Here is a 23,838-nt window from a genome sequence, read left to right as displayed (position 1 = left end):
TCAGTGTTTTTGATTATGTCTAGGTGAAAGTCTCAGCATGCCCCTATTCTGTCACTAGTATTTTTTCATTAGAATTAGAAAAATACTATTTTTTCATTTTGTGCTCTTTGGGCATGGTCTGAGTTGGTCCTTGCCTTTTCTGTGCCAAATCAGATGATTCCTGGCTTGAGGAGACACGAGGTAGACAGGATTCTCTCTTCTCTGACCACTCCCTGAGGACATATGTTTGACCTCCTTGTCCATTCTTGGATTTGGTACTTTTAAAATATATGTATATGGGGCACCCCTGTGAGATTGATGCATTTATAAGAGCAAATATTTCTCATGGTGCCGTAAAATCTGTGGGTGAGTGTGGAGTGGGTGCCTGGTCCACACCGTGAGCCCAGGCACCCCAGCGTTAATGAGGACTGAGAGGGAAAGCGTGAATGTTTTATGATGTAGTTGTCACTACATGATGGAGAGCTGGGAAAAACTTAACCATTTGGAGGCACAGAGATTTTTTATTTTCCTTGAGTCTTTCCTGCCTCTCTCAACCGGAAGAGCCATATGGAAGAAATGAGGAAATAGCAGGGAAAGTAATTTCTTCAAGCAGGTCGTAATGATGTAAGATGTCAGTGTATGCATGACTATTTACCTGGTGCATACATTCCATATACTTACATATATTCATTTATGTATGTACATAATATATGTGTGTATATTTGTGTGTATATTATATAAAGAGAGATGAACGTTTTATTTGAAGTTGGTATATCCATGTGCATAAATATATACAGAAAAAATAAAGAACATTGGGGACAACTATTTATCGGGGAATTTTATTTTGCAGTGGTTTAGAATATTTTATTTGGGAGTTTTTGACCTTTCAAAGTAAATTAATTTCACGAAATATAAATTTCTGACTCTAGGCAGACTAGACAGCTACCCAGAATTTCTTACCTAGATTCTCTGTGAAAGTAGAACAAGTGCTCTCTGTCGCTGGTTAAATCTGTTGTCTTTTTTTTAATTGTTGATGTTGTTGAATTTGATGGTTCCGACTTCCACTGTGCCAGGAAAACAATGACTGTTTTGGCAGGAATGGTTCATAGTAATACTAGTTCAGGTAGTAACGGGCTAGATTTTTTTGGTAGCCATCTTCAGTAGAAGAACTTACAGCATCAATGATGAATAGTAGATAATTATATGTATCTTACATACAAATAGAATTCATGCTAATTCCTGATTAGCATCCATTAAAATACAAGTCCAGTGAAGGCAGAAGTATTTGTTTTACCCATGGAACTATCCCCAGCACTTAGATTTAAGTAATACTGGGCATACAGGAAGGATTCAGCAAATGGTAAATATATATATATGAATTAATTAGTGGAGTCTGCTGATAGGCATGTTTAGCATGATGTTTTGTATATAATATTCATAATAATTACTAATTAATTAAAGAATGACCTGAGAATTGCACTGTTTTTCCTCTTGGTATGGTTTTATCAATGAAAGAGATGAACATTGTAAATACCACTATTTCAAATGCTGTACATTTTTGGCAGGTCAGTATAAAAAGTAATGTTGCTTTCATAAATATAATTTCAGAAATACTTCTTCAAAGATTCAAAAGTGATAACCATGTGATAAAAGTTTCATCATTACTATCCTAGAAGAGGTTCATCAGATTTTTCTGTGATTTTTTTCAAATAATATTTTAAATTCAGTTTGTGGCATTTTGTTTTAGGGCAAACTAAATACATATATTTTCTTCCTGTTGATATAATTTCAGACTATTGCCTCAAGAGCTCTTGGAGCTGCTAGACAAAGTGTTTCCTTTTCCCAGATTACTTTTAGCCTTTTGAATGTCCAGGGGGCTGACCAGATGCTTGAGATTTCTCAGTTGATAATACATACTTCATTGAACCCAAGGTGATCCCAAGACTGTGGAACCAGTTGTTTATTTTTTAGTGCACAATACAGAACAAATTTCTGCGTATTTTTCAGTTGTTGATAGCCTATATGTTTACCCATGACTGATAAAAAGAAGGCAGCCTGCGGTACGAGTGCACATCTGTGGTGTGCCTCGTCAGGAGCCTTTCCCACGTCCCACAGTTCCAAGACTTCACAGCTGTATCAGAGCTAGATTAAAATAGGCCAGTTTCATCTCAGCCTGAGATGAAGATGCTTTTACTTACTCTGTCCCTTCTCTCCCACTCACACCACACAAGGGCACAGCAGAAGAACGTGTGGTTCCAACTACATGAAACCAGTATGTTTACTAATCCCAAGGGGTCTGGGATTCTAGCTGCCATTCTCATTGACTATATCAGATGGGGGCAGTCCAGCAACCCAGTCTAACTATAGTAGAGGTTTTGTATCTTCTGTGTGCTCTTGAATGTGTGGAATTAATGAATAAATGATGCATGAGCTCTTAGAAACAGGCTCAGCACAGTAAAACCTTCAGGCTGCTTGTGACTCCACTTCCTTTCCCTGACACGCTCCCAGCTCACAGGCACATGCAGAGGAAGTCATCTGGGTCACACTTACCAGTTTTCCTTCTTTTACCACCACCACCTTCTCTTTATCTAAGAAATTCTAAGAATATCTTTGTGCTCTCCAGCCACTGAGCTCTTCTCCCTCTGCACTTGTTTCTTGCCCTACTTTTCCATTTTGAAAGCATGCTCAGATATCCCGCAAACCGGAAGAAAAACAGAAATAACGTGCCTCCTTTCCTTCATTATTTCTTCCATATGAAAACGTTTACAGAACACTCACCACACGTCAGGCACCGGGCTGAGAGCTAGCGCGAGGCCGCTGCGCTTCGTCCCCCGCAGCCTAGAGGGAGGCGGGAAGCCCCATAAAAAGACCGGCAGGACCCCTAGGCAGGGCCGCTGCTCTCCTCCCAGCACCGTCCGGTTCCCTGGCCCAGAAGCTCTATCTCCTTTTTTGCCTCTAAAGCGGCTAACTTACACCTAGAATTCTATTGGTTCCCTGAGCTCATTTCTGATTGGTTACTTCCTTCACTCCTGATTGGTTATTACTCTCACTTCTGATTGGTCCACTTCCCTAACTTGTGATTGGTCCATTTGTAGTGCTTCATTTGCATGGAGCTCACTCCTGATTGGTCTATTTCTACAAAGCTTGTTCCTGGTTGGTCAACTTCTGTTGTACTTTATTTGCATATGATGTTGCAAAGCGTAAAACTGGCAGCCTATAAAAGGCCTGTGTAAAGCTACAGACGGGATCCCGAGCTTGAAGTGCTACTTCTGGGTCTGTTGGTGTGATAAACCTGAGTTCTCCAACTCTCCAAGTGCTGCTTGGTCTCTTACTCGGATCCAGGCTGCCATCCCAATTGAGCTGTAACACATTTTTCCACAAGAGGAGGTGTGTGGGAAATGTTAAGTGTCCGCCTACCCTGGTGCAGGCACACACGGGCTCAGAAGGTGAGAAGGAAAGGTGGAAAAGATAGAATCAACAAAGCATCACTGAGGAGGGGACATTGGGAGTGAAAGCAGGAGTTACCCAGGAAGTAGAAGTGTCCTAAGCAGAAAATGGTGAGTTCTAAGATTTGGAGGCACAAAAGAAGAGTTAGCCAATGTAGAGAAGGAAGTGCATGTAAGTGAGCTTCGGAGAGAATGGGCGTGAGGAGAGGATGTGGAAGCGGCAGTGGCTAGAGGTAACTACTATTTTAGGACATTTTAAGAAAATTATGAAATTTTAAAATTTCCCTTAAATTCTGTCCACTTTTGCTTCATGTGTTTTCAGGCTTTCTAGTAGGCCCATACACATTTAGAATTTTTTGTCTGTTGAATGTTGCTTTTATTACTAAGAAAATATTTTTCTTTAGTTTGGTAATTCTGTATCTTGAAGTTTATTTTTACTGATACTGGGATAGCCATTCCATTCTTCTGATACTTGCAGTTTCCGTGGTTTTTCTTACTCTGTTGATGTTCTTCCAATTTCCCTGTATCTTTGTTAGAGCTGCCTCTTTTGTAGACTATATATGTGGATTTTTCTTACCCACTGTGATGACCCCTTCTTTCTTGGAGCATTGATAAGAGTGCTTCTTGAAGATTGTTAACATTTAATGCAATTGTAGTTGGATTTAAGTCTGTAATTCTTTGTCTTTTAGCTTTTTGTTCTTTTATTTTACCTTTTCTGCCTAATTTTGGATTAAATACATGTTTTTCCCTTTGTTTCTCATTTTATTTCTGTTTTTTTAACTATGCCACTTTGTTACATTTTTTTTTTCTACTTCTTTAGGAATTACAATATACATCTTTAAACTTTCAGAGTCTAACAGTGTAAAATGCAGAAACTTTCATAATGCCATATATGTCTGTTCACTGTCTTGCATTTTAATGTTTTACTTGTTATATGAGCAAAATGTATATACACTTTAAACTCCATGAGGCATCATTGTAATTTTTGTTTTAAATAGTAATATATATTTAGAGAACTTAAATGTAGTGTTTTATATTTATCCACATTTTCTCCATTTTTAAAACTCTGTTCTTTTTTTTAATTGTGGTAAGAATATTTAACATGAGAGCTATCTTATTAACAGATTTTAGGTGTATAATAGTATATTGTTGTCTATAGATACAATGTTGTAGAGCAGATCACTAGAATTTACTCATCTTGCATATGTGGAATTTTATATATATTGATTAGCAACTCCCATTTCCCCCTCTCCCCATCCCCTGGCCACCACCATTCTGTTATTTTCTTCCAGGAGTCTGACTATTCTAGATGCTTCCTGTGCGTGGCGTCCTGCAGGTTTTGACTTTTGGCGGCAGCCTTATTTCACTTAGCATAGTCTCCTCGGGGCTCATCTATTTGTCACGTATTGCAGGATATCCTTTCTCAAGACTGAATAATTTTCTGTTCCATACAGATGACATATTACCTTCACCCATTCGTCTGTCACCGGACATTTAGGTTATTTTCACATCCTGGCTGTCGTGAATAGTGCTACAGTGAACATCGCAGTGCATCCTCCCTTAAGAGAACCTAGTTTCAGTTCTTTTGAATAAAATACCCGTAAGCAAGTTTCCTGGATTGTATGGTAGTTCTATTTTTGACATTTTTAGGAGCCTCCACAGTGTTTTTAACAGCAGCGGCTCCATTTTGCATTCCAACCAACAATATACAAAGTTTCCAATTACTCCACATCCTCACCAACACTTACTGTTTTTAGGGTTTTTTGTTTTTTTTTTTTTTAAATAACCAACCTAAAAGGTGTGAGGTAATATCTCATTGTATTTTTTTTTTTGGAGAAATGTCTATTTAAGTCTTTAGCTCATTTTTTAAGTCTTTTTTTAAAATTGAAGTATTGTTGACTTAGTGTTACATATGTATATTTTCTTTTTCAGAATCCTTTCCATTATAGTTTATTACCAGATATTGAAGATAGTTCCCTGTGCTATGCAGTATGTCCTTGTTGTTCACCTATTTCATGTATAGTAGTGTGTATCTGTTAATCTCTTAACTTCTAATTTATCCCTCCCACCACCTTTCGCTTTTGGTAACCTAAATTTGTTTTTTATGTCTGTGAGTCTATTTCTGTTTTGTAAAGAAGCTCATTTGTATCATTTTTTAGATTCCTCCTGTAAGTTTGATATCACATGATGCTTGTCTTTCTCTGACTTCATTTAGCAGGATAATCCCTAGGTACATCCATGTTGCTGCAAGTGGTATTATTTTATTCTTTTTTATAGCTGAGTAATATTCTATTTGTGTGTGTGTGTGTGTGTACACTATATATACATTAATCTTCTTTATCCAGTCATCTGTTAATGGACATTTAGGTTGCTTTCCTGTCTTGGCTATTGTAAATAGTGCTGCTGTGAACGTTGGGGAGTACGTGTCTTTTCAAATTAGAGTTCAGAGTTTTCATGTTTTCCAGATACATGCCCAGGAGTGGAATTGCTGGATCATATGGTAACTCCGTTATTTTTATTTTTTTAAGGAACCTCCATACTGTTTTCCATAGGGGCTGCACCAATTTACATTCCCACCAGTAGTGTAGGAGGGTTCCCTTTTCTGCACACCCTCTCCAGCATTTATTATTTGTAGACTTTTTGATGATGGACATTCTGACTGGTGACACCATTGTAGTTTTGGTTTGCATTTCTAATAAGTGGTGTAGACCATCTTTCCATGTGTCAGTTGGCCTTCTGCATTGTCTTCTTTGGAGAAATGTAGGTTTAGAACTTCTCATTTTTGAAGGGACTATTTGGTTTTTTGATAGCTGTATGAGCTCTTTGTATTTTGTGGAAATTAATCCCTTGTCCGTTGCATGGTTTGCAAATATTTTCTCCCATTCCATAGGTTGTCTTTCCATATTGTTTATGGTTTCCTTTGCTGTGCAGAACCTTCTAGGTTTAATTAGGTCCCATGTGTTTATTTTTGCTTTCATTTCCTTTAGGAGACAGATCAAAAATGATACTGCTGCAATTTATGTCAAAGAGTATTCTGCCTATGTTTTCCTCTAGGAGTTTTAGAGTGTCTGATCTCACATTTAGGTCTTTAATCCATTTTTAGTTTATTTTTGCATATGGTGTTGGAGAATGTTTTAATTTCATTCTTTTACATGTAACTGTCCAGTTTTCCCAGCAGTACTTATTGAAGAGACTAGACTGTCTTCTTTTTTATTGTGTATTCTTGCCACCTTTGTTGTAGATTAATTGACCATAAGTACATGGGTTTATTTCTGGACCTTCTGTCCTGTTCCATTGGTCTGTATATCTGTTTTTGTGCCAGCGCCATGCTATTTTGATTATTGTGGCTTTGAAGTGTAGTCTGAAATCAGGGAGCATGATTCCTCTAGTTCTGTTATTTCTCAAGATTGTTTTGGCTATTTGTGTTTCCATACAAATTTTAAAATGTTTTGTGAACAATATGCTTGATACTTTGATAGGGATTGCATTGAATCTGTTGATTGCTTTGGGTGGGATGGTCATTTTAACAATAGGGATTGCATTGAATCTGTTGATTGCTTTGGGTAGGATGGTCATTTTAACAATATTGATTCTTCCAATCTAAGAACATGGTATATCTTTCCATCTGTGCTATCTTCAGTTTCTTTCTTCAGTGTCTTACAGTTTTGGAGTACAGGCCTTTATCTCCTTAGGTAGATTTATTCCTAGGTATTTTATTCTTTTTTTTGATGTGATGGTAAATGAGATTGTTTCCTTAAATTTATCTTTATGATCTTTCATTGTCAGTGTATACTAATGCAACAGATTTCTGTATGTTAATTTTGTATCCTGCAAATATACCGAATTCACTGATTAGCTCTAGTAGTTTTCTGGTGGCATCTTTAGAATGTATAGTATCGTGTCATTTGCAAATAGTGACTGTTTTACTTCTTCCTTTCCAGTTTGGATTCCTTTTATTTCTTTTTCTTCTCTGCTGTGGTGGGACTTCCAAAACTATGTTGAATAAAATTTGTGATAGTGACATCCTTGGCTTATTCCTGATCTTAGAGGAAGTGTTTGAAGCTTTTCACCATTGAATATGATGTTAGCTGTGGTTTTCTCACGTATGGCCTTTATTATGTTGAGATGTATTCCCTCTATGCCCATTTTCTGGAGAGTTTTTTATAAGTAAATGTTGAATTTTGTCAAAAAGCTTTCTACATCTAATGAGATGATTATATGATTTTTATTCTTCATTTTGTTAATGTATCACATTGATTGATTTGCAGATACTGAAAAATCCTTGCATCCCTGGGATAAATCCCACTTGATCGTGGTGTATGATCCTTTAAATACATTGTTGGAATCGATTTGCTACTATTTTTTGTTGAGGACTTTTGCATCTATGTTCATCAGTGATACTGGCCTGTAATTTTCTTTTTTGGTGATATCTTTGTCTGATTTTGGTATCAGAGTGAGGTGGCCTCATAGGATGAGTTCAGAAGTGTTCCCTTCTCTGCAGTTTTTTAGAATAGTTTCAGAAGAATAGGTGATAACTCTTGTGTAAATATTTGGTAGAATTCACCTGTGAAAAAATTGGTCCTGGACTTTTGTTTGTTGGGAGTTTTTTTTTTTTTTTTTTTTTTAGTTACTATTCAAGTTCAGGACTGGTAATTGGTCTGTTCATATTTTCTGTTTCTTCCTGGCTCAGTCTTGGGAGATTGTACCTTGCTAAGAATGTGCTCATTTCTTCTAGGTTGGCCATTTTATTGATGTTTAGTTGCTTTAAGTAGTCTCTTATGATCCTTTGTGTTTCTGGGGTGTTGGTTGTAACTTCTTTTTCATTTCTGATTCTGTTGATCTGGGCTCTCTCCAAAGGAAAAGAGTCTTCTTGATGAGTCTGGCTAAAGGTTTGTCAATTTTATCTTTTCAAAGAATCAGCGTTTAATTTCATTGATCTTTTCTGTTGTTTTTCAGTCTCTATTTATTTTAGCTCATTGTTTCAGTCAGAAGTGTTTTTTAAACTACTGAGTTATCAGAGTTCCTTATATATTTTGGAAATTAACCCCATATCAGATACATGGTTTACAAATAATTATAGTCCTATTTGTTTGTCTTCGCTTTTGTTGGTGTCACATCCTTGAAATCATGCCACGACCACTGTCATGAAACTTTTCATAAGTTTTTTTTCTAAGAGTTTCACAGTTTCAGGTCTTATGTTTAAGTCTTGAGTGTATTTTGAGTTGATTGTTGTGAATGGCGTTGAGATAAGAGTACAGTTTTATACTTTTGTATGTGGGTATCCAGCTTTCCAAAATCGTTTGTTGAAGAGACTCCTTTCCCCACTGGGTGCTCTTGACTGTCCTTGTTGAGGAACTCTGTACGTGTGGGCTTATTTCTGGGTGTTCTGTTCTGTTCCGTTAGTCTATATGCCAGTACTGTAATGTTTAATTACTGTAGTTTCATAATATATTTTGAAATTAGGAAGTGTGCTGCTGCCAAATTTATTCTTTTTTGAGATTGTTTTGGTTATTTGGCAGGAGTGACTTGGTCAATGCGTTGTTTAATGTGTGTGTCTGAGGTGGTGAGGACAGTCCAGAGGTTCGCGCTCCACCGTTGTACTGACGTCATTCTCTTCTCCTTTGTTCTTGAAGCTCAGGTTTTCCTCCAGTATTATTTTCCTTCAAACTGAGAAGTAGCTTTAACATTCTTTAGGTGCAGATCTTTTCATAGTGAATTTTCTTAGTTTTATTTATCTTAGAATACTTTTATTTCACGTTCATTTTGGAATACCATTTTCATTGGATACAGAAGTCTACACTGACATTTTCTGTCTTTCTTCATATTGAATATATTCCATTTACCCCTGACCTCCACTGAATCTTACTGAAACATTATATGTTTAGACATTGTCTTCTTTGTATTTAGTCTGAGTTCGATGAACTTCTTGACTGTTTTTATCACGTTTGGAAAACTTTCTACCTTCCATCCTTCAACCTTCAGGTACTCATTTCTACCCTGTTCTAATCTCCTTCTGGGATTTCAGTGACACATATTTTCAGACCTTTTAATAGTTAACATAGGTTCCTGAGAATCTGTTCATTCTCAATATTTTCTTCTCTCTATTCATAATATTGGATAGTTTCACTGCTTCTTTCCTCTTGTCATCTTTATTCTGTTACTCAACCCATCCAGTAAAAAAAGCTTTATTTCTAATTGTAATTTTTCAACCTAGAATTATCATTTGGTTGTTTTTAAATAGTTCTATATTTTTGTAATTCTGTATTTTTTCATTCACTCTTAATGTATTTTCTTTTATATCATGTGACATAGTTATAACAGCTGTTTTAAAGCCCTTGTCTGATCATTTGAACATGAGTCATTTTGGTGTTGGCATCTACTGGATTTTTTTCATATGCAGGATAATTTTGTATTGACCTTAGACTACACGGTATATATAGTTGTACTCAGTCATTTTTCTTTTTTTTACTTTTTTGCTGTTTCAACTTTCCTTTTTCTTTGTTTCTTAAACATTTTTGTATTGAGTTATAGTCATTTTATACAATGTTGTCAAATTCCAGTGTAGAGCACAATTTTTCAGTTATACATGAACATACATATATTCATTGTCACGTTCTTTTTTGCTGTGAGCTACCACAAGATCTTGCATATATTTCCCTGTGCTATACAGTATATAGTATGGTACTTGTTATATAAACTATAACTTGTATGTAAACTATTATCTTGTTTATTTATTCTACATATGCCTGTCAGTATCTACAAATTTTGAACTCCCAGTCTGTCCCTTCCCCTCCCCTTTGGCAACCACAAGTTTGTATTCTATGTCTGTGAGTCTGTTTCTGTTTTGTATTTACGTTCTTTTTTTAGATTCCACATATGACCAATCTCATATGGTATTTTTCTTTCAGTCATTTCTTTTCTGAACAGAACTCAACATTGAAATGAGTTCAGTATTCTCTCTTGTATGAGTTTTTATACACTCTGGTTTTTTTGAAATAGTGTTTTTTAAACTGGATTCAGTAAAACAATATAGTGTTTGCAGGTTGTACTTCAAAAAGTGTCATATAATCAAATAAGTTGGGGGAAATGTTAAAGTTAAGAATATAACTGCTCAGAGTCATATGCCTAACTAGGTGATGATTCAGGTGGGGGGCATTTTTAACTGATTCCTTCCTTGAATTAAATTATTAATGTCATGAGAACAGTAGAATTAATGTCATGAGAACAGTAGAAGTGTATCGTTTTGAAAATGTTACCATGGTATAGTTGAACTAAACCCATTCTTCCAGAAATATATTATAAATGCTGAGGAAGGCATCTATTCTATAGTTATAACTTAACATTGCTACTTCTTACCTCTTACAAAATAAGTGAATATATAGTTTTTTATGTGTTATTTCCATTTATACCTCCTTTTGCCATAAGAATTATTACATGAAAATGTCATCTTAGCATGTCAGCATAAGGGTGAAATGAGATGGATCTCTATTTCTCTCCCCTTCAATATATAATCAGTAAAACATCAACAACTCGACAGGTGTGCCTCTGCCCAACACACCGGGACACTGGAGAGTTCCACGTGTCTGTACCTCTGAAGGCGGGTAGATGGAACACGTTGAGGAGGTGGAACCTGGGGAACAGCAGAGGAGGTGCCTGTGACCCCGAACCCCCTTCCCCCAGCCACAGGGCTCAGCCCTGCACACCCCCAGAGAACCCGGTAGCATTAGGGAAGGCAGTGCATACAACTCTGGCCTCTTGGCCACAGTGGTGACTGGGACCACCAGGAACTGTGGCAGTGGGGCCTGCAGACCCGACAACCTTGGTTGTAGCAGAGGAACCCACGACTCAGGAGTCCGTGAACGTGGTAGAAGTGCGTTCCATCCCGGTGCCCCCGGCGGCGATGCCAGTGACACTGCAGCAGCAGGGCACCAGGGACACTGAAGGCACAGGCAGCAGCAGGCGGGCACAGGCAGCACCGCCGACAGAGCTGGGGAGGTGGAAAGTGCTGACCCTTAAGTGTAACTGGAGGCAGCTCAGGCAGAGGAGCGACAGCCTTGTGCTTGCCAGCGCCTCCTGGAAAGTGGAGGAAAGGCCTCAAATTACTAAGCTGTTTAACTGTTAGAATCAAATTTAAAAAAGCTTTACTTCAAGAGGAAAGGTGCTCTCTACTTCAAACGCACCTGCAGAGGAACAGCTTACCAAGCACCATGGAAAACCATGGTAACATTGTGTCACAAAAAGAAAATGACTGTTCTCCAGAAATGAAACTTAAAGACACGGAGCATTATCTAAGTGAAAGAGAATTCAAAACAGCTGTCATGAAGAAACACAGTGAGCTACAAGAAAACTCAGAAAGGCAGTTCAGTGAGCTCAGGAATAAACTTACTGAACAGAAGGAATGCTTTACCAAGGAGACTGACACTCTAGAAAAGCACCAAATAAAATTCTGGAGCTGAAGAACTCAATAAACACGATGAAAAATGCATTAGAAAGTACTGGAAATGGAGCAGACCATACGGAATTGAGAATCAGGGAGCTCACAGATAGAAATCTGGAAATTATTCCAGTAGAAGAGAGAGAAAACAGAGAGATTATTTAAGGAAATAGTATCTGAGAACTTCCCAATCTCGTGGAAGGAACTGGACACACAAGTCCAAATTACCTCAATGCAAAAAGAACTTATTGAAGACACATTATATGAAAGTGGTCAAAAATCAATGAAAAAGAATTTTAAAGGCAGCCAGGGAAAAAGGGTGGAACCCAACAAAGGAATCCCCATTAGACCACCATCAGATTTCTCCGCAGAAACTCTATAACCCAGGAGGGAGTAGAATGACGTTCTCAAAAAGCTGAAAGATAAAAAGGCTATCAGCCAGGAATACTCTGTCCCAGCAAAGTTGACCTTCAGGAGGATGGAGATTGCCCAGGGTAGTGTGTACAGTTTAAAATACTTTTATTTGAAAGATGCTATTTTAAGTAGGAATTGCAGGAGAGGAGGAAGAGGAACCGTGTGGATATTTCAGGATGATTTCCTGCCTGACGTGTGAGGCAGGCTGAAGTCTTCAAGGACTAGGAGGAAGGCCCAAAGGAAACTGTGAGGGAGTGGAATACAGCTGCAGATCATCAGAGATGTTTTAAAGTACATCTCCTCTAAAACCTGGGCCTTTGTACGATTTTGAATTTTACTTTTAGTCAAATGGGAAGTTAATTCAGGGTTTTGATCAGAGGAGTCATGTTTTAGAAGGAAAGCTGTTTATGGACGAGGCAGGATGGAATGTAAGACCGACCGTTAAGGAGGTGAGAGATGACAATGGCCTGGCCTGCAGTAGGAGCCGCGGAGCTGGGGAGAAATGATCGGATTCTGGAAATATTTTGAAGAATAAGTCTATAGAATTTGCTGATGGTTTGGATACAGACTGTGACAAATAGGAATCAAGGGTGATCCTAAGGATTTTGGCCTGAACAGTAGGGTTGCTATTAACTGAAAAGTGGAAGTGGTTTGGTGAAGGATGGGGAAATAAATGTCATGTTCAGGTTGAGGTATCCTATTCATTCATTCAGATGGATATAGGAGTCTAGCAGTCTCAAGGCCAGAAATTGGATGTGAGGCCCTGAGCACTGTACGTTCTAACAGTCTGGGCTCAGTCGGGGGATGGAAGCCTCAGGGTATTGTAGACAAGAAAGTTTATTATAATGTATGATTAGCCTGTGATGGGAGAGTACAAGGATGTAAAGATGACCAAATGGTACCTAGGGCTGAGGGAGAGTTCCCAAGCAAGGATTAACTTGGAAGGGGGCACTTTCTCCTGGGGTGCAGATCTCGCTGGAGAAGCCACCCAGGTCCCCAGTCTCTGGTAAGTAGAAAATACACTTAACGGCAGCAGGTGAGCCACAGCTTGTGGCCAGAAGTGCAGGTGTCAGGATGCCCCATGGGGCATGGAGCCCAAGTGTACAGCGTCCATGTTGAAAGAGCCCAGGAAACAAAATCTCCAGGCATGGGTGAGCCATGGCTGGTGCAGGTATGCAGTGCATGGTAGCCACACAGGGAGTGAATAGGTCACGGGGCCCAGGCCAGGACTGCAAAGCTGCCAAGGGGCTCTGTCCTCTGTTATGCTGCTGCGGCTATGGTGGGCCCGAGGACCCCCAGAAGTCCTCACACACCCACACTGCTGATTAGCTGTGCGGCAGGAGGAAGAGGCAAACACTTGCACAGCAGAATCAGGAAGAGGAGCCCCTTCCTCCTCTGTTCCTCCAGCATCCTCCTACTGGTAAAGCTTAACGGTGTGTTCACTGTTAAAGGACAAAATGCCAAGAGACCTGTCCATTATCTCAGGAATGGGTTCCATGGGAGTAAACTGAGGGCTGAGAGGCAATAACTGGCATGGACAGTAGGGAAGGGTGAGGCTTTTGGGGAGGTTTATTCTTACTTGCCATGTAATTCACAGATAACTTGTCGCTGCATATGACATGAGTCTTGCTCGTATGAAGGTGCCTCAGGAAGGAAAAATCGGTCTGTGCATGCTTGAATTTAGCTTGGGACCTCCTTGGAAATCTTTCAAACTTTGTTGCTATAACTGTAACTATAATTTTAGGTCTGAAACAGTTTTTGAAACGTATCTAAATAGAGTCTTAATTTTGCCTTAATAATGGCATTCAAAGTGACATTTAAATTTTATCATAGGGTGGGTATGGCTCAGTGGTAGAGCGCGTGCTTAGCATGCACGAGGTCCTGGGTTCAATCCCCAGTACCTCCATTAAATAAATAAATAAATAAATAAATAAATACCTAATTAAACCCCCCCATTTTTTAAATAAATAAATAAAATTTATCTAGAAAAATCAGCTAATCTTTAAACTCCATTTTTGTTATTAAATGTATAAGCAATAATCTTTTCATTAGCAATTAATTTCTTTCTTCTTTTTTATTATAGTTGGCATACAATATTGTATTTGTTTCCAGTGAACAAAGGAACTCTCGTACTTGGCATTCCACTACTTACCCTTGAGAACAATAAACATAGCCAACCTGAATCCTTTGCTATAAATACAAGCTTTCTTTTTGCCAGATGCTAACATGTCATTGGACAATTTCAAAGCAGTTCTGTTTTACCCTGTGAAACAGATGGAAGTCCTTGTTATACAACCTTAATGAGGATGTAACATTTTTTCTCCCCTAATGGCATGTTTGGCAGTGGGTGTTCTCTTCTAGATGTGAGTGAATTTGGGGCTGTCTCCAAATCTAACTCACAATCCTGGGGCCCAAAACCTGTTTCCTGAGGAATTAAAACCTAGTGAATCCAGAGGTACTACAGTGAATCCTACTGAGTTTTTAAAAGCAAGACTCTTTTTAGTTAATTTTGATTTATTGACTACCATGGAGTTCAGAGAGTAAAATGTCTTCAAATTTACAGTTGGGTAATTGTATCTACTGATTCTGATTCCTTATATATACACTGACAGACTATGGTGGGGTGTGTGTGGACAGAGGAAGAGTTGAGGTAGATTCCTTATTTTTTCTTTAGTGTGTCGAATATGTAACATCAATTCAGAAATTTGTCTGTAAATACGTCCTCACATAACTGTCAGTTGAATTGGGTTCTTTTCAGATAAGTTCAATTTTCCCTTTATTTCATAGTCAAGAAACAAACAAAAAATTCTTATATAGTAAGACAAAACCAAATCTTGGAGGTGAATCATATTAGAATTTCAGTTCAAGAAAAAAAAATTTAAAGAAGGGGAAAAAAATTCCATCTCCCTTTGTAATTAAACAGCTCTAATCCAATTCAAAGGAGAAAAAAGAAAAGCAGGTAGGGTAGAAAGAATCAGAGATTTAAATTTATGCTTCTCAGGATTGGATTTCACAGGCACGTCTTATAGTTTTAATAATCTTACTGCAGTAGTTGTCATACCATAACCTTTAATCTGGAAGAAGGATCTGACACATATCACATGATACAGCATCCTCAAAAGTGGGTACCGTATTACATTAATGATAAGGAGCTGGATTAAGTGTCCCGATAACTTCCTAGAGGTATTTACTTGATACATGTTTTAAGCAACACTTGGTCATTAGCTTCTGCACGTAAGTGTGAGAGGACTATTGACTTCATCCACAGAGCTGTTTCAATCCATACGCTCATGTTTCATTGCTTTATTGAGTTGGTTCCTGGAATCCCTGCAAGTATGCTCATTTTTAATAGCATGATTTATTATTTTATCCATGTGAAGAGACACACCCATGAAAAGAGAGCCAGTCCTGACCGCAGAAGTCTCAGTTCGTACTAACCAACCTCGGAATAAACACAGCATTTCCAGCCTTACTCTACATGAGCTTTGCTTTGTTTTCAGAGGGAAATGGTCTTTTTCATGGAGGTGTCCTTCTAGTTATAATCAAGCACTCTATTTCCCAAACTAGAATGAGCTCTGGCCTTTCTTCTCTACTTCCTTCCACAGATTGGTAAATTACACACAAAAATCACTCAGATTTTTGTGACTTCTTCAGAAAGAAAATAGTATTTTGTTACCTTATTTGAAAATTTTAAATAATAGAAACACTGTATCACGTGGTGTTAAACCAGGGAAGCAAAATGACTATTGAGTGGTGTGGTATAAGGGGTTTTTTTTAGATCTTAAGTAATATGGGTGTTACCGAGTCCAAACTCGTTCTGCTTGCTGCACGACAGGCCAGTAAATCGGGAGAAAGGGGTACTGGGGCAAGGAACAGCAAGTTTATTTGGAAAGCCGGCAGACTGAGAAGTTTGCAGACTAACGTCCTGGAGAACCATCTTCCGCAAGTCAGAATTCAGGCTCCTTTTATACTGCAAAGGGGAGAGGGTGTGGTTGATTGTTACAGACTTCTTGGTGTAGGATTTCTTTGTTCTTGTAGCTGTCCACGTGGGTCAGGTCATGCTGTCCCTGTAAAACCTCTAAGAAAACAAAGGTTATTTTCTGTTCTACAACTTGTTATCTTTATATGAGTGCAAAAGTGTTAACATCCTTGAAGGCCAGAGCCTTGAGAATGGGCTCTCCTGTATATCTCAGGCTAAAGGCAACATTTACAAAAGGTACAGAGCCAGCAAGACTAAGCCTAGAAAACAAGATTAAAGCCAAAGGAACAGATCTAATACAGAGTCAGATTTGCTCTTTTCTTGTTACATGGTAAGCCTGTGAAGAAGCTTATGAGAAGCTGTTGCCTCTGCATGTGGTGGGGGTGCTGAAATTGCTGCAGGTCAGTGGAGTCAGCAGTGGAAAAAAGCTGGGGCAGGTAAGAGAGGAACGGGAACTCACAAGGAGAAACCGAAACTTGCAGATGTTTCTCACCCCATCAAGTTCTAACAACAAAGGCGAATTTCAGAAGAGGCCAAAGAAAGCACTTTGCACTGGTGCCTGATTTAGAGCTTGAGGTCTTAAAGGAGATCATGCGGTGGGAGCTGTGGGAGCTGCAGGAGCTGCGGACCTGGGCGCTGCCACGGGCAATTAGGTGATCACACAGATCAGCAGCTGTATATCTGATCTGCAGCAGCAGCTCTCAACCCAGCTCAACTGCAGAGCCTCATGTCGTACCTCCTCCTCACTTCTGCATTCCAGATCTGTGCTCGTTTGTCTTGTGATCAGCCTTAACCCACAACCATCAGAGTGGAACTGTAGCAAATGCTGCTCCAGCCTCCTTCAGCTGACACAGTACAAAACCAGCCCAAGCAGGGATGATATTTTGAGGCTCAGTTTCCAGCTGGACTTAAACTCCGTATCTGAGAAGTCACCAGTGTTGCTTGTAGTTTCACTTCCAGCTCATACTCTTTATTATCATTTCCTTTTATTTTTCATGACTGTAATTCAAATATCCTTCCCCATGTTTTTCTACCTGGTAAATTTCTAATAGTCAGTCCTATAGGAATAGCTTAAATATCCCCTACTACAGGAAGTTTTCTTCAGTCCTAGAGGTGAGGCTGTTACTGTGGTTTTTATTAAAATACCAAGCACGTTGATTGTGAATAATGTTTTGGGTTTTTTGTTTTGTTTATTGAAGTATAGTTGATTTACAATGTTGTTAGTTTCTGGTGTACAGCATAGAGTTTTAGCCATATATATATACATACATAGACACACACACATTCTTTTTCATTATAGGTTATTACAAGATACTGAATAGAGTTCCCTGCGCTATACTGTAGGACCTTGTTGTTTATTTACTTTATATTAGTAGCTTGTATTTGCCAATCCCAAATTCCCCTCTTATTCCCTCCCTCACCTTTCCCTTCTGGTAACCATAAGTTTGTTTTTTGTGTCTGTGAGTCTGTTTCTGTTTTGCAAATAAGCTCATTTGTGCCATTATTTTAGATTTCACATATAAGTGGTATCATGTGCTATTTGTCAACCACAAAATGTGCTTAATTAAGGTGAATTTCAATTAAAAATAAAAGCTTTAGATCTTGAATGACTTACAGATTGACTCTATCGGCTTAGTGAAATCCAGAAATTATATTTGTTTCTTGTTCCTCTAGGATGTGACATTTCCTGCCAAATCATAGTGTATTGACTGATTTTTTTTTTAATTGAAGTATAGTCAGTTTACAATGTTGTGTCATTTCTGGTGTATATAATGTTTCAGTCATACATACACCTACATTTATTCATTTTCATAGTCTTTTTCATTATGGATTACTACAAGATACTGAATATAGTTCCCTAGGCTATACAGTATAAACTTGTTGTTTATCTATTTTATATGTAGCAGTTAGCATCTGCACATCTCGAATTCCCAATTTATCCTTTCCCACCCCCTCCCCCCAGTAACCATAAGTTTGTTTTCTATGTCTGTGATTCTATTTCTGTTTTGTAGATAAATTCATTTATGTCTTTTTTCTGTTGTTCTGTTGACTAGTTTTTTTTATTGCTGTGCTTCTTTTAGGTAAACTATCTCCAGTGAATTCCTGGAAAATGAAAGAATGATTATCACTGCTTCATTAGAAATAAATGACACAGAAATGTTCACATACATTTTTCATCTGTAACACCTGGTTTTAATTTGCTTGGTGAAATCCAAGGGCTGACCCGTTAGAGGACAGCCCTCCCAGCTGTTTGCCCTCCAGCCACTTGGCCTCTCTTTCTGGCAGCCTCCTGGTCCCACCGCTAGAACAGCATTGACAAAAGCTGTTCTTTCAGGAGATTTCTGCTTACCATCTCCTCCTAGTAAATGTTCCTGAACCTTCAGTTCTCTTTACTTCCTTCTCACTCATTCTTCCCTGTCACAAATCTTCCTGTCACAGACTCATAGCAACCTCACCTCCAGAGCACTTAGCCTAGACTTTCCACACATTCCACACAGGATTACCTTTACTCTTATCGTCTCCAGTATCATGAAAGTTCTGTGTCTGCTTTTTTTCCTTAACATTAATTATATCACCTTGGAACCCAGTAAGCACTGCAAACAAACAAACAAACAAAAATTTACTAAATGAATGCAGTTATCTCTGGTAATTATAACACTAGCTTTGATACATTTTCTTAGGTAGAATGTTTTTTAAAAACATTGACGTTTTGATCATAATTTTAATGATGACATACATTTTAAGGAAGACAGAGTAACTGTGATCAGATGTTTCACAAAGTTAACTTGAGGATCAGTTTTTACATTTGCATTTGAAATAAGGGCTCTCGCTTTCTTGTTACCGTGACAGAAAGCCAAGTCTCTGATGGTGCATCACAGAATCTGTTACCCCAAGTAAAGCAGTTGTGGAGCTGCTGGGGCTGACCTCACCTGTTTCCCCAGCATGCCCAGACAGCTGTCTCCCTTGTGTGTCCATGAAGGGGACGTAAAGAGAGGCCGTATTCAGATCTCCAGGGCCCATCTTTCTGCTCCTGATCTTCTCCCTCCCCCCACTCCCTACCACGTCTCACATTGCTAGACCCACTACAGGTATCAGTCCCTTGAAATTCACTTCACATCTCAACACGCCTTTAATGGTTGTGCCCTGCCTCCTTCCCTCCTGTCTCACAACCATGATAAATTTTTTTAACCTGGTGTCATAAATGTTCACTGTACCTTCTTTAAATCCCTTTATTCTGCTGACATTGCAGGAATGTATTTAAGAATAAGGAATGTAGTCGTTTATATAGAATTTCAAGTTTAGCCTGTGAATGTCATTTAAGGTAGAGATTCTTCTATGGTAGCAAGTGTTGGTTGTTGTCGTAGGTGCCTGCTAAGAGCCTTGGTTACTACCTAAACTGAGTCCTGACTTGAAATTATTCATGAACAGGAATAGCATTTGATGGCTTTGACATTCTGCTTGAGGCGGCCATCATCCTCCCCTTGTTGCCCATGATTGCAACAACTAACATTTAACTGGGAAATCAATTAATTAAAGGAATAGTCAAATCTCTTCATGAGGGTATAAAAGTCCTACCATGTTTTCCTTCACTGAACTTCGGACCAAAAAAAAAAAAAAATGTTGCCTGCCACTTCAGTAAACAAAGAATGTTGCCTGCCATTCCATTGCCCACCATCAGGCCATCAGCTGCTCCAGCTGCCCCTGACATTCAGGATGGAGAAAAACAGGATACTGGCCCTGGGTGGTTAAGACGCATAGCAGAGGAATAATTTCAGTGAGCCCAGACTCTTGCATCTCCCCATATATAGAAAAGCACTAGCATCATTAACTTGAGAGGTCTGCTGTTTGTAATTAGCAGTAATCCTTTGATGTTCAACTACATGTTTTTTTCCAGCAAAAACTCCTGTGTATGCTGGCTCCTCTCTTACCTCTTTGGAATTGTTCCTCAGAGCTATGTGACAGGCTGTCTTCCCAGAATATGGCCTCAGCAAGGTCCCCAAATAAAACATGGTTCTCAACTTTCAGATTGTGCTTTTTTTTTTTTCACTTGAAAGTTTATTTTGGGAGTTGAATGATTCCAGATGTGTATTTGGCTCTGAATTTGTTTACTCACCAATATACAGTGATTTGACAATATATGGTTAAGTGTTTCTTTCAGATCCCCCAGAAGAGCCATTCAGCCCTTACACATAAAACTTGAGATTGCTATCTGACCACTGTTTTGCAAATTCCTCTCAGCCCTTATCATTTAAAGGTATCCCAGTTGTTTGTTTTACATGAGGAAGAAAGATCTGTGGGACTGCAGTATATTAGTCTGTGGACTATAAAAAGTGTATCTCTTTCAAGATTAGAGGAAATGTAAGTCAACAAATGGTATATAAATTACCCGTAGACTTTTTTGTAAACATTTTTTATTGATTTATAATCATTTTACAATGTTGTGTCAAATTGCAGTGTAGAGCACAATTTTTCAGTTATACATGGACATACATATTTTCATTGTCACATTTTTTTTCTCTGTGAGCTACCATAAGATCTTGTGTATATTTCCCTGTACTATACAGTGTAATCTTGTTTATCTATTCTACAATTTTAAAATCCCGTCTATCCCTTCCCACCCTCCACCCCCTTGGCAACCACAAGTTTGTATTTTATGTCTGAGTCTTATTTCTGTTTTGTATTTATGCTTTGTTTTTTTTTTTCTTTTGTTTTTTAGATTCCACATAGGAGCGATCTCGTATTTTTCTTTCTCTTTCTGGCTTACTTCACTTAGAATGACATTCTCTAGGAGCATCCATCCATGTTGCTGTAAATGGCGTTATGTTGTCGGTTTTTATGGCTGAGTAGTATTCCATTGTATAAATATACCACGTTTTCTTCATCCAGTCATCCGTTGATGGACATTTAGGCTTGTCTCCATGTCTTGGCTATTGTAAATAGTGTTGCTATGAACACTGGGGTTCAGGTGTCATCCTGAAGTAGGGTTCCTTCTGGATATAAGCCCAGGAGTGGGATTCCTGGGTCATATGGTAAGTCTATTTCTAGTCTTTTGAGGAATCTCCACACTGTTTTCCATAGTGGCTGCACCAAACTGCATTCCCACCAGCAGTGTAGGAGGGTTCCCCTTTCTCCACAGCCTCTCCAGCATTTGTCATTTGTGGATTTTTGAATGATGTCCATTCTGACTGGTGTGAGGTGATACCTTATTGTAGTTTTGATTTGCATTTCTCTGATAATTAGTGATACTGAGCATTTTTTCGTGTGCTTATTGATAATTTGTATGTCTTCCTTGGAGAATTGCTTGTTCAGGTCTTTGCCCATCTTTGGATTGGGTTGTTTGGTTGTTTCTTATTAAGTCATATGAGCTGCTTATATATTCTGGAGATAAGCCTTTGTCGGTTTCATTTGCAAAGATTTTCTCCCATTCCATAGGTTGTCTTTTTGTTTTACTTATGGTTTCCTTTGCTGTGCAGAAGCATGTAAGTTTCATTAGGTCCCATTTGTTTATTCTTGCTTTTATTTCTTCTAGGAGAAAATTTGAGATGTATGTCAGATAATGTGTTGCCTATGTTTTCTTCTAGGAAGTTAATTGTATCTTGTCTTATGTTTAAGTCTTTGATCCATTTTGAGTTGATTTTTGTGTATGGTGTAAGGGAGTGTTCTAGCTTCATTGTTTTACATGCTGCTTGTCCAGTTTTCCCAACATCATTTGCTGAAGGGACTGTCTTTATTCCATTGTATATTCTTGCCTCCTTTGTCAAAGATAGTTGACCAAAAGTTTGTGGGTTCATTTCTGGGCTCTCTGTTCTGTTCCATTGGTCTATATGTCTGTTTCTGTACCAATACCATGCTGTCTTGATGACTGTAGCTCTATAGTATTGTCTGAAGTCTGGGAGAGTTATTCTTCCAGCCTCTTTCCTTCTCTTCAGTAATGCTTTGGCAATTCTAGGTCTTTTGTGGTTCCATATAAATTTTGTTATGATTTGTTCTGGTTCTGTGAAATATGTCCTGGGTAGTTTGAATAGGGATTGCATTAAATCTGTAGATTGCCTTGGGCAGTGTGACCATTTTAAGCAATATTGATTCTTCCAATCCAAGAGCATGGGGTATCTTTCCATTTTTTAAAGTCTTTAATTTCCTTCATCAATGGTTTATAGTTTTCTGTGTATAATTCTTTCACCTCCTTGGTTAGATTTATTCCCAGGTATTTTATTACTTTGGGTGCTATTTTAAAGGGGATTATTTCTTTACTTTCTTTTTCTGTTGATTATTGTTAGTGTAAAGAAATGCCACTGATTTTTGAACGTTAATCTTGTAACCTGCTACCTTGCTTGAATTCTTCAATCAGCTCAAGTAGTTTTGGGGTGGACCTTTTAGGGTTTTCTATATATAGTAACATGTCATTGGCATATAGTGACACTTTTACCTCTTCTTTTCCAATTTGGATCCCTTTTATTTCTCTCTTTTGCCTGATAGCTGTGTCTAGGACTTCCAGGACTATGTTGAATAGGAGTGGTGATAGTGGGCAGCCTTGTCTTGTCCCAGATTTTAGTGGGAAGCTTTTGAGTTTTTCCCCGTTGAGTACTATGCTGGCTGTGGGTTTGTCATATATAGCTTTTATTATGTTGAGATATGTTCCCTCTATACCCACTTTGGCGAGAGTTTTTATCACAAATGGGTGTTGAATTTTATCAAAAGCTTTTTCTGCATCGATTGAGATGATCATGTGGTTTTTGTCCTTTCTCTTGTTGATCTGATGTAGTGCATTGATTTGCGTATGTTGAACCACCCTTGTATCCCTGGGATGAACCCCACTTGGTCATGATGTATAATCTTTTTTATGTGTTGTTGGATTCTATTTGCTAATATTTTGGTGATGATTTGGGCGTCTATGTTCATCAGTGATATTGGCCTGTAATTCTCTTTTTTGGTGGTGTCTTTGCCTGGTTTTGGTATACCCATAGACTCTTGATTGTATAATGTGGGGAAAGTATATTTTAAGAGGTCAGTTAATAATGCAGAAACTTTTCCCCTTAAAATTGCTGAGAAATCCCCAGTCCAACACAACTAAGGCTATTTCATTCATAATGTACCCAACATGCATATTTTTTATTCAGATGAAATGAAAGAAACCAAAGATGGATGTTTGCCAGATCCGATGATGGCTGTCAAATATGTAACTAAATATTTGGAGCCTAATGTGATGATAGAGTTCTATGGAAAGAACAGGATTATTTGCTGAAGAGGCAACAATTTCTTGATCTTGGGGGACATGGGGTAATCTTCATGGTGAGGCAATATTTGGGGCTGTTCTTAAATGTCCTTATAAACGTAAGAGAGGAGATGAGAGACTTTCAGAGCAGGTGGAGCAGTTTGATCAAAGGCATAGATGTGGAAAGCTATAATGTATTTGGGGTGAGGAATCCTCTGTTGGAGGAAGGTAATAACATAGAAGACCTTGGAATGAGATTTGCGTAGGGGTTGAGACTGACAGGGACAGATGTGGTCTTAGCGTTCTGGAGTGGCAGTGAGATTGGAGAGGGAGCAATCTGCTTCTGAGATTTTTCTTCAGGGCTGACCTAGAT

At 38.4% G+C, this 23,838-nt stretch overlaps 1 protein-coding gene and 1 non-coding gene across 2 annotated transcripts in view; both read left to right on the top strand.

Annotated features, from left to right (window-relative positions):
- Positions 1-23,838, top strand: part of LOC102510773 (formin-2) — a 286,001-nt gene that overhangs the window by 160,992 nt on the left and 101,171 nt on the right.
- On the top strand, positions 14,108-14,179 carry TRNAA-AGC. The gene has a single exon. It is a non-coding gene; the product is annotated as a tRNA-Ala (tRNA).

This window comes from Camelus ferus, chromosome 11 (genome assembly GCF_009834535.1).
Source record: "Camelus ferus isolate YT-003-E chromosome 11, BCGSAC_Cfer_1.0, whole genome shotgun sequence".
Taxonomy (NCBI): domain Eukaryota; kingdom Metazoa; phylum Chordata; class Mammalia; order Artiodactyla; family Camelidae; genus Camelus; species Camelus ferus.
Note: the sequence above shows the minus strand (reverse complement) of the source record. Positions and strands in the feature narration are given on the sequence as shown.